The 12,127-nt window shown below is 35.6% G+C and overlaps 1 protein-coding gene across 1 annotated transcript in view; it reads right to left on the bottom strand.

Moving 5' to 3' along the window:
- Window positions 1–12,127, bottom strand: part of CTNNA3 (catenin alpha 3) — a 1,079,366-nt gene that overhangs the window by 944,173 nt on the left and 123,066 nt on the right. The gene's annotated exons all lie outside the window — the stretch shown is intronic.

Genomic DNA, 12,127 nt, shown 5'->3' with positions numbered 1-12,127 from the left:
GTTCTAGGCTTTTATATAATTTAATACACTATCTCATTATTTTTAATGCAATTGCCTTAAATTAAGACAAATACCATATGATATCACTTAGATGTGAAATATTTTTAAAATGAACAAAAAAGGACTCTTAAATATAGAGAATAAACTGGTGGTTGTGAGAAGAGAGGAAGATAGGGGATTGGGCAAAATAGATAAAGGGGATTAAGAGGCACAAAGTTCTAGTTATTAAATAAATAAATAAGTAAATTTTCTCGTGGAGATGAAAATTACAGCATAGGGAATATGGTCAATAATACTGCGGCAATAATATGGTGACTATACTTATCATGATCAGCACTGAGTAATGTATAGAACTGTTAAATTATTATACCGTACACCTGAAATTAATGTACCATTGTATGTCAATGATACCTCAATAATACATTTTTTAAAAAGGGACGAACATGAGCAAATAAAACATTCTATTTTTTATGTGTCTAAATTGACTTAAATATGGCTGTGAAATGTTTTATCAGTCATTACTGGGGTTCCGCCCAGATCCACTGGGTCAAAAAGAAATCCAAATTTCCCAAACTTACTGCATAATAATTTTGAGTTTCCTTCTTAGCAGGAGGTTCTCACCTCCTGTTATTTACTCCAGCCCTTATCCGATAGAAGCTTTGGTAAAGCCAATTTTGTTTAGAGTATATTCAATATAAGGAGAATATTCATACAAATGGCTAGATATGAAATGAGTTATTGTTTTGATAACATGGTTATCTGTTATATAAAAATCTTTAATTGCTTATAATATGATACAATGAAATGAATTCTTAGCGTCATCCTAATCCCATCAATTTTAGAATATAGTTCACAATAAGATGCAGCAAATAAGAAATGTATATCATGTTTTTCATTGATATTCATAAGCTATATATTTTTTCTAGTGTCTATAATTCCTCTGGCACAAACATTATTTTCAGAGGTCTCCTAAGGAACATGCACTTTATCTTCAACATGCTATATGTCAATCTTAACTACATTTTCTTTTATTATTCTGAAATATGACTGGTCTTTCAACTTATTGGTATTTAAAATAATGTTTTAATGTCACATTTTATAAAAGTGTTACCAGTCTTATCTATTTATCCTAAAACTACTCATAATTAATCATGCTCTTCAGTATCACCAAAAGTGTTTTTAGTTTGTTTGATCTTAGAGTGTGTTCATGGACCTCAGGTCTAATATAGAACTATATGCAAAATGTACATTAAAAATGCAGAATGCAAAATAATAGCATCTATTCCACTTACACCAACATTCTTGAAAATTGTCATTTTCAGTTTTTCTCATACTGATATCCCAGTGACATTAAGAAATTACTAACTTTCAATAGGAGCAATGTACATAAAACAGTACTTATTATCAAGGGTAAGAAATAAACCTTTCAAAACTTCTTAAAAATACAGAGTAACAAAGATATCAAGATATTCTCTGCATCTGCGGGGCAGCATGTTTGGAGCAGAAGAAAATGCATAGCCACTGATACAAGTCATTCATGAGCACCACATGCTCACAAGTGCTAACTTACTTAGCATACATTACTTAATACAAGATCTAATTTTAGGTTTCCTTCCCTCATAAACACCCTACCACTGGTATAATTCTATCTTCTTTTTCATGGATCCCATTCTAAACCATTATTTTGGTGGTCAAATACCTTAAATATCTTAAACCAGAAGTTACATACTCCATGTTTTCAAGACAAAAATGTATCCTGACAGATTTCAAAGAGTTTCCAAATAGATCATTTCTTCTAAGTTTAAAACAAAGTTCAGGTATATTTAATTCATTTATTTAGCTTACTCTATATTAATGTTACCCATGCCCTAAGTAAAATAAATATAATTCCCCAGTTGTTAAATGAGGTAAACTTAAGTATGCCTACTCTTACTATATGGTACAGATATACGTTCTTATTAGAATGAGCAACAGGCAAGCTAAAACTTTCTGCCCAATATTTTCTCAATACAGCACATTGCTGCTTACCAAAAATTCTCTTTATTTACATATGATATGTAGTATAACATCCCAGGACTTGCTGCTCTGACCCAAGGTGAGAAGTGATGCCTTTACCCTGAGAAAATGAGCCTTGTTGAGCTTACACTCAAAAGCTGACAAAGAAGGAGCACCTGGGTAGAGCAACCAACTTTTGGTTTCAGCTCAGGTTCATGAGATCAAGCCCCTGGTCAGGCTCTGTGGTGACAAGATGAAGCCTACTTGGGATTCCCTCTTTCCTTCTGTCTCTGCTCCTCCTCCTTCCCCACTCCCCTGTGGCTCTCTCTCTAAATAAATAAACTTTTTAAAAAAGCTGACAAAAAAGACCCAAAATTTGGGAAGTTTACCACAGTAAGTATATTTAGTTTCTCTCAATTTACACATGATGATTATCAGAATTGTCCAAAGTATCCTAGCTGTTTTTTATAGCTCCTTTCTTTAATGTATTTTTTTCTCTCTCAAATCATCATTCAAATTTTTCCTTCATAGTGTCAGCTTCCCTGACACTTTTTTTTATTGACTCTAACATAGGAAAAAGACCAAAACTCAATTACTTTTGATTTTCAAATATAAATTTAGGATGAAGACATAAATGTATAACTATCAGTGATGAAACATGCAGTGAAGCATTTCATTCTTCTGCACCAATGAAAGTACCAAGAAAGATTTCAGTAATTCCCAGTGCTTGAATAGGGACCTTAGCACATTAGGGATAAATACCAATATCTAAATCAGAGTCAGGAAATAAATAATTTCTTCACAAAGCAAACAGTAAAGTTAAAGCAAAATGTGTAACTTAAATTCAGAGTACACGCACACAGACACACAGACACAAACACACACACACACAATCCCTCAAAACAATCTAAACAGTTTCATCCCATAATCTAAGTACCTCCTATCAATAATCAGCACCACACTTGGAAAACCAGCTACAGGTCAGCTGTTGCTGCTGTATGGATGCAGCCACAGATCATTACCTACCTAATTGTGTATATATCTAATAGGCTCATACAGCTCTTTTGGAACAAAGGTTTTATAATGGAGTAAATGATAAATACTTAACTATGGTACAACCAGATGCTATAATAATATGAGCAGCGCTTATATAGAGAATATTAGCATGTATGAATGCTGTATGTTACAACAAAGAAAAAAATTAGATTCATAAAAATACATACAATTAAGGAGAAGAATGCAAGGTATATTATAGGTTGATTGTGGCATCTTGCTAAAATCCCATAAGTGATACTAAAAATAGTAAGCATAATATAGTTAATAATTTGGTCAATGAAAAGAAATTCAGCTGCCAATAGAAAAAAGAAAAGCTATTTACAATGTAAAAATTCAAAGATATCCCATCTAAATTGTAATACTACTCTGAAGAATTTTAACTATATTAATTTATATATTTTTTTGTTATTTCAAACCAGAGTGTATGGAAGAAATCCTACACACATATATACCCTTGTAAATCACTGATCAAGATGTGCAGCACACTAGCCATGTTGCTCCAACTTCTGGTGGTATTTCCCTAGATGTATTTCAGCATGTGCTTCTACTGCTATCACATTTGCAGAATGAGGGGGAAAAAAACATGAAAGCTGATTAGCCTCCTCCTAAATAGAAAACTTGAAACTGTCCAAATATGGTATTTTAGAGAGCAAAAATTGAGTATGCTTTTTAAAAAATAAAAAAATAAACTGAATTTCTCATTACATATTAAATTAGTCCTCAGGCAATCAGCCCCTAACAAACAAACAACTTAACGTCTACAAAAGGCTGCATGATTGGTGTGTGCATGTTTAAAGCTCTGCTGTCAGCAAAACTGTTGGCCTCATCTTAGCAGAATCAACACTTTCTTTGAATTTTAGCCAGTAGTGCTTTAGGCGCACTCCCAGCACTACGATTAACACAGAGAGCTATAGTTGTAGCAGTAATCTTTTCGCCTGATAAGGATGCAGCTAACAATTAATGTGATGTTTTCTGATTGTGCACATAGGTACAGAGGTACAACTTAGACACACAAATTTAAGAATATGTTTGAGATTATAATTTTCATAAGGTCTGTAGTAAGTATTTAAGCTTGTATTCTGGAACAAATGCTGCTAATACCAGCTGGTTTCATGGTCAGTTTGGCCAACTCACAGTGGACACTGCAGGGCAAAAATACTACATTCTTACTCTTCTTCAGCAATTTGTACCTTAGACTTAACTGCTCTCATATTCAATCTATTCTTTCACTAGGGGCAAAGATGTCCAAATACAACTTCTACAACTGCTGAAATACATAACTTACAAAAACACAGTATTTATGTACACAAGTATGTCCCTTCACATGACAGAGAAACACAAAAATAGCTATAAAATTTATGATGAAGGATATAAAACCAAGGATGGCAAAAACTTCTATGTCCTACACATAGACAAAAACCTTACCACTGGATCATCACTCAAATCCAAAATATTTACTAGGTACTCACTATATGCCAGGGATTGTTTTAGGCTTCTGTGATACAACTAGAAATAGTTCTCCTGCAATTTATTATCTAAACTCCTTTCATATTCAGAGTGAGGTCCAAGTGTCAGCAGCATCAGTATCACTGAGGAACTTGTTTCACTCTCCTGTCTTAACTCTAAACCTACTGAATCAAAATATATATTTTAACAAAATTCCCCACATAATCTGTATACATAATAAAGTTTGGGAAGCACTGGTTTAGAGGGGATTGGCTTGGAGGACACAGGTTCTGGAAACTGTCAAAGAAATTAAAATTCGTATGCAATAAAAGAACATTGTTGTTTTCTGTATTATTTGTGTATCTGTGTACTGAAGTGATTGAATTAGATGATGCTTATAATTCCTACCTCTTCTAAAATATTGTAATATTACTGCACTATCTTTTCTTTTTAAAATAAGAATGACACTACTGAATGACTTGCATTTACAGGCATCTCAAAGTCTAACAGTATACACATGAATTTCGATGTTAAAGGTATCTATATTCAGTATCCATATCTATATTCAGTATACATACTAGAGATACTGAAGGATCAATACACAACTGGCTGACTTATCCTAAAGGACTCACAAAAGGACCAAAGAAAATGTCACTTGCTATTATTGTCCCTGCTCTGCCATTAGCAAAGTGTATAGCCTTGTAAAGGATATCTCCATGGACCTCATTTCCCTCATCTCTAAAATAAAATGGTTGGGTTAGGTGAATTCCAAAGACTTCAGAGTTTAAGTTCTTTGATTCTCTTATACCTCCTTTACTTTGCTTCATAGGCCACCACAGCTCATAATCTTAGGAGTGAAAATCTATCCACTCTGCACATGCAGATCATTTTCAAGCTACAAAACAGACTAGGGAAGATATCTCTTCAGATTTAACTCTTTTAGAACTTTAATTCCTCATCAATAACCAACTTTTATTGATAATCTTATGGACTTAGGTATATTAATATAAGACATGCAAAAATAAGTGCCATATTGATGCAAACACTAAAGTTTTTTAGCATCCTGAGATTCCTATCTGCATTGTAAATTTTGAAAATAACCTATAACAAAGCATTAACTATTTTAATAAGCATTCCCCACTATGAAGTAGCTATAAGCTGCCCATGAGGCAAACTATCATAGTAAACAACCTTGTAAAAAAAATTAATAAATCTTCTCTGGTGCATGAAAATCATCCAGTGTATGCTTGATTCAACAGCTTTCTACCTAAGTGCCACTAATAAACTGAACCCCAGAGACAACAGATGGAAATAGAATAGCAAAATTTAGAATTTAAAAGGTGTCTCTATGCTTGAACTTTACTAATTAATTAGAAGATATCTACTTGTCATGACTATTAACTAAGTCCAATGTAGAAATCAAATTTTAGAAGAAGAACCAATGTATAATATGAATCATTTTGATTATTTGTTTTAAAATAAAGGATAAGTTTCTTACATAAAAATCCATAAGGTTTTTTAACTTCAGACTATAACTATAGAAGAAGAAATTACCCTATAAAGATCTGCAGTTTATGAAGTCATGAAAATGATTAGACGGCTATAGCAATAAGCTAGAAATTAGGAAATGTGAATATTAATTCTGGATCTGTTACGGACGTGGAATGACCTTGAATGATGTATCCAATCTTCCTCTCTCTATGTTTCAGAAAATGGAAGAATAAATGTAATACCATCTTTGTGGGTGTGAAAGACAAACTGTGTACATCTGAATAAAAATGGAATTACATATGTAGTGGATAGAATAAAACATGTTGGAGTTGATTTGAACTTTGGTGTAACACAGTCTTATAATTTAACATTTTTAATACCTGTGCAATGAATATTTAATAATGTTTGAAATTCTTTGGGATCTTCAGAAACAGTTTTATAAATGCCATAAACAATCATTTTACTTGATTGGGCAAATAAGAGACAGAATACCATCTAAGATAGACATGAATATTTTAATGTAGCAGTCTTTGGTTGACTTATTCTTAAAAAGAATAATTCAATCAGAACTCTTTCAAGAGAGTTGGATTAATTACAGAACAAGAAAAGGAAGGATCTTCTCTCAATTGAGCTATTAACATACTTCATCTAGCAAAAGCCACTGAAGTGAATCTACTGTTTCTAGAACTATTGTTCTAGAAGCTTAATACCTCCTGTTAATGCTCATTCAGCTCCAAATTACACTCTTCCTTAGACTGCATCTGAATAATCTCAAAAAGCATAGGTACTTTATAACTTTTAAGTAAAATATACTTCCATCTCGGTGTTAAGGTAATGCAGTTAGTTCTACATTATGCTGTCCTTACATATAAGCAACTCCTAGTGCAATAGCATTGTATATCCCCCTATCCTAGAAGATCCATAACAAAAATCTTTACATTGTTGAATACTATTACCAGCATTCATCAACTTCCTCTTCTCTATATGCTATCGTACTAAAACAACAAGCCTAACACTATTCAGTTTTGTTTTGCTAATCATTGATTTCAGAGGAGCCCTACATTGTTGTCTTGTGTCCTCAGAGTTCTTGAATCCAAGGTAAGCCTAGGACTATTCTCTACATGGTCTGTCATTACTCATCTAGAAATTTATTTTTCAATGCAAGAGTGTTAGCCTATGGTCATTCTTACTAAATAAGTTTTATCTAATTTACTTCTATTTTTCCTCATTGATAAGGAATTATTTTAAATGTAATTCTTGTCCTACAAAGTATTATGTACCCTTCTGGTTTTGAAGTTATCTGAATGGATTAACTCAGCTCAGTAAAAGAAAAAAGCAGTGGTTCATTCCTGAACATCATCACTAAAGAAAGAACAATATTGTGCTGAAAAATACCACCTCGAAACACAAAGGAAGTTTAGGTGCACAGGATGTGATTACTACTACATTAGTTGGGATTTAGCTAGAACATTGGGTCTACGACCTTATTTCCACCACAAATTGGGAAAGCACAATGCGCAGGACCTTAATTTTACTGCCTGTGAGATGACACCACCACAAAAACACAGTAGAAGCAAATAGTACAACTCTTTTCTCAAAATTATCATCAGGGATTTTTTGGTCACACAGATCTCTAACCCCTACATCACGTATGTCCAGAAACATTTATCTGATATGTTCAGACCAGTGCTGGACCTTATGTGACAGTACAAAAGTCTACAGAATAGAAACCACATTCCTATGGAACTCACAAAACATTATGGAAGATGGCATATAAGAATAATACAGGGGCACCTGGGTGGCTCAGTCGGTTGAGCGTCCAGCTTTGGCTCAGGTAATGATCTCATGGTTTGTGGGTTCAAGCCCCATGTAGGGCTCTGTGCTGACAGCAAGCTCAGAGCCTGGAGCCTATTTCAGATTCTGTGTCTCCCTCTCTCTCTGACCCTCCCCTGTTCACGCTGTCTCTCTCTCTCAGAAATAAATATTAAAAATTTTTTAAAAACAAAAAAAAAAGAATAATACAAAACAACATTATAACCACCACTTGAACTAAACACATGCCAGGCATGGTGCTAAGTCGTTTATATACTGATTCCTTTATGTATTTTAAAGGATTTAAAGCACTTATGTACCTTATATATTGTTTTCTTAAAATAGGCTGTAAGTAGGCCAATATCCTTGATGAATACGGATGCAAAAGTTCTCAACAAGATCCTTGCAAATCGAACCCAGCAGCACATAAAAAGAATCATCCACCAAGATCAAGTGTGATTCATTCCTGGGTTACAGGGCTGGTTCAACATTCGCAAATCAATCAATGTGATCCATCATATCAATAAAAGAAAAGATAAAAACCATATGATCCTGTCAATAGATGCAGAAAAAGCATTTGACAAAATACAGCATCCCTTCTTAATAAAGACTCTCGAGAAAGTTGGGATAGAAGGAACCTACTTAAACATCATCAAAGCCATCTATGAGAAGCCTTCAGCTAACATCATCCTCAACGGGGAAAAACTGAGAGCTTTCCCCCTGAGATCAGGAACACGACAGGGATGTCCACTCTCACCACTGTTGTTTAACATAGTGCTGGAAGTCCTAGCATCAGCCATCAGACAACAAAAGGAAATCAAAGGCATCAGAATTGGCAAAGAGGAAGTCAAACTTTCACTCTTCGCAGATGACATGATACTCTACATAGAAAACCCGACAGACTCCACCAGAAGCCTACTAGAACTGATCCAAGAATTCAGCCAAGTTGCAGGGTACAAAATCAACGTACAGAAATCGGTTGCATTTTTATACACCAATAATGAAGCAACAGAAAGAGAAATCAAGAAACTGATCCCATTCACAATTGCACAAAAAACCATAAAATACCTCGGAATAAACCTAACCAAGGATACAAGAGATCTGTATGATGAAAACTATAGAAAACTTATGAAGGAAATTGAAGAAGACACAAAGAAATGGAAAAACATTCCATGCTCATGGATAGGAAGAATAAATATAGTTAAGATGTCATTACTACCTAAAGCACTCTACACATTCAATGCAATTCCAATCAAAATTGCACCAGCATACTTCTCAAAACTAGAACAAACTATCCAAAAATTTGTATGGAACCACAAAAGACCCCGAATAGCCAAAGTAATACTGAAAAATAAAACCAAAACGGGAGGTATCACCATCCCAGACTTCAGCCTCTACTACAAAGCTGTCATCCTCAAGACAGTATGGTATTGGCACAAAAACAGACACATAGACCAATGGAACAGAATTGAGAACTCAGAAGTGGACCCAAAAGTATACAGCCAACTGATCTTTGACAAAGCAGGAAAGAATATCCAATGGAAAAAAGACAGCCTTTTTAACAGATGGTGTTGGGAGAACTGGACAGCAACATGCAGAAGAATGAAACTAGATCATTTTCTCACACCATGCACAAAAATCAACTCAAAATGGATAAAGGACCTGAACGTGAGACAGGAAACTATCAACACCCTAGAGGAGAAAGCAGGAAACAACCTCCTTGACCTCCACCGCAGCAACTTCTTACTTGACACATCCCCAAAAGCAAGGGAATCAAGAGCAAAAATAAACTGTTGGGACCTCATCAAGATTAAAAGCTTCTGCACAGCCAAGGAAACAACCCAGAAAATTAATAGGCAACCAACGGAATGGGAAAAGATAGTTGCAAATGACATATCAGATAAAGGGTTAATATCCAGAATCTATAAGGAACTCACCAAACTACACGCCCGAAAAACAAACAACCCAGTGAAGAAATGGGCAGAAGACATGAACAGACACTTCTCCAAAGAGGACATCCAGATGGCCAACAGACACATGAAACGATGCTCAGCATCCCTCCTCATCAGGGAAATACAAATCAAAACCACACTGAGATACCACCTCACGCCAGTCAGAGTGGCTAAAATGAGCAAATCAGAGAACTCTAGATGCTGGCGAGGATGTGGAGAAACGGGCACCCTCCTACACTGTTGGTGGGAATGTAAACTGGTACAGCCCCTCTGGAAAACAGTGTGGAGGTTCCTCAGGAAACTAACAATAGAACTCCCCTATGACCCAGCAATAGCACTGCTAGGAATTTACCCAAGGGATACAGAAATGCTGAGGCATAGGAGCACATGTACCCCAATGTTCATAGCAGCACTCTCCACAATAGCTAAAACATGGAAAGAGCCTAAGTGTCCATCAACAGATGAATGGATCAAGAAGATGTGGTTTATCTATACCATGGAATACTACATGGCAATGAGAAACAATGAAATCTGGCCATGTGTAGCAACATGGATGGACCTTGAGGGTGTTATGCTGAGTGAAATAAGTCAGGCAGAGAAGGACAAATATCATATGTTTGCACGTATAGGAGGATTAGGAGGAACCTGACGGAGGAACAAGGGGGAGAAGAAGGGCGGAAATGGTGGGGGAAAGGGAGAGAGGCAAACCATGAGAGACTCTTGAATGCTGACAAGAACTGAGGACTGATGGATGTGGGGGGGAGGAGGGATGGGCATGGAGGAGGACACCTGTGGGGATGAGCACTGGGTGTTATGTGGAAACTAATTTGACAATAAACTATTTGTAAAAAAAAAAAAAAAAAGAAAGAAATTTAACAGCTTTAAAAAAAAAATAGGCTGTAAGTTAGGTATTATTTTCCTAACATTTAAAAAAAGAACTGTGGTGCCCAAGGTAGCACAGGGTAGTCTAACCAGATTTGGCTGACTACAAAGCCATACTCTAACTTGCAGGATGAGGATCTTCAATAAGTATATAATCAATCAGATGCTGGGCACCTGAGTGGCTCAGTTGATTGAGCGTCTGACTTCAGCTCAGGTCATGATCTCATGGTTCGTGGGTTCGAGCCCCACATCGGGCTCTGTGCTTACAGCTAGCTCAGGACCTGAAGCCTGTTTCAGATTCTATGTCTCCCTCTCTTTCTCACCCTCCCCTGCTCATGCTGTCTCTCTCAGAAATAAATTTTAAAAACATTTTAAAAGATCAATCAGATGCTAAATTAGATGACATGGATAAAAAGCTAAGAATGGCAAAGAAGGAAGAACTTACATATTGACTAGAAGTCATAGGATAAAGTGTCATGAAGGAGGCCAGACTTCAGTTTTGCTTTAAAGAATGATTAGTTAAATAAGCAAATGGAAAAGGTCCAGATAGTCTAAAGAGCAAGTTTTATAAACCTTATGATAAGGGTAGAAGGTAGGAATAGCATGATGTGATAAGGTAGATCAGGGATATGTGATGTGTTCCTACATGGATGTGTATCTGAAGTACAATATTTTAATTTTACATATTTTCACATTAATATGTAAATGTGCTTTAGTCTACATAATGTTCAACTCAACCATGTCAACTTTAATTTACACCAAAGGACTTCAGAAGCTTCTGGAAAGGGGATGTGTCTCATAATGTTATTATAAGTATTAAGGGTAAAAAAAGAGATGAAGGAATTAAATTAGAGCACGGATAATCAAACTTTATTTTATTTTATTCCACAAAACCAAAGCCCCAAGGAAATCCCTTGATTTATAACCTCTCAAGTTAATACATAAATCTGGGCTCTATATAATAACTGAAGCTTACCATTACCATTCTCTATGTAACATTAACTAGGAAGATAAAAACCAAATAGTCCAAGCAGATAAACTCCAAGATTGCATCTCCAGATAGTAAAGACTGAAAAAGTCTCCAGATTCTCAGGTTAATCTTGCCTTGTCATCTAGTTACTTCATGCTGATTCATACTGAGAAACCTCATCTATCGGGCCTCCTCTCACCTTTTCCAATCAAAGCTATTTTCAACATTATTCTTTTTGACAGTAGGAAAATGTAGAGATGCTTGTGCCCCAACTTAAAATATAGCCCAAGGAATAGTTGAAGTATAAGCACTGACTCTTTTTTTTTTTAATATTTTTATTTATTTTTATGAGACAGAGAGAGAGACAGCGTGAGCAGGGGAGGGTCAGAGAGAGAGGGAGACACAGACTCTGAAATAGGCTCCAGGCTCCGAGCTGGCAGTCAGCACAGAGCCCGACGCGGGGCTCGAACCCACGAACCGCTAGATCATGACCTAAGCGAAAGTCGGACGCTCAACCGACTAA

Source organism: Hyaena hyaena, unplaced genomic scaffold (assembly GCF_003009895.1).
Source record: "Hyaena hyaena isolate Hyena2069 unplaced genomic scaffold, ASM300989v1 scaffold_73, whole genome shotgun sequence".
Classification (NCBI taxonomy): domain Eukaryota; kingdom Metazoa; phylum Chordata; class Mammalia; order Carnivora; family Hyaenidae; genus Hyaena; species Hyaena hyaena.
This window is presented reverse-complemented; position numbering and strand designations above follow the sequence as displayed.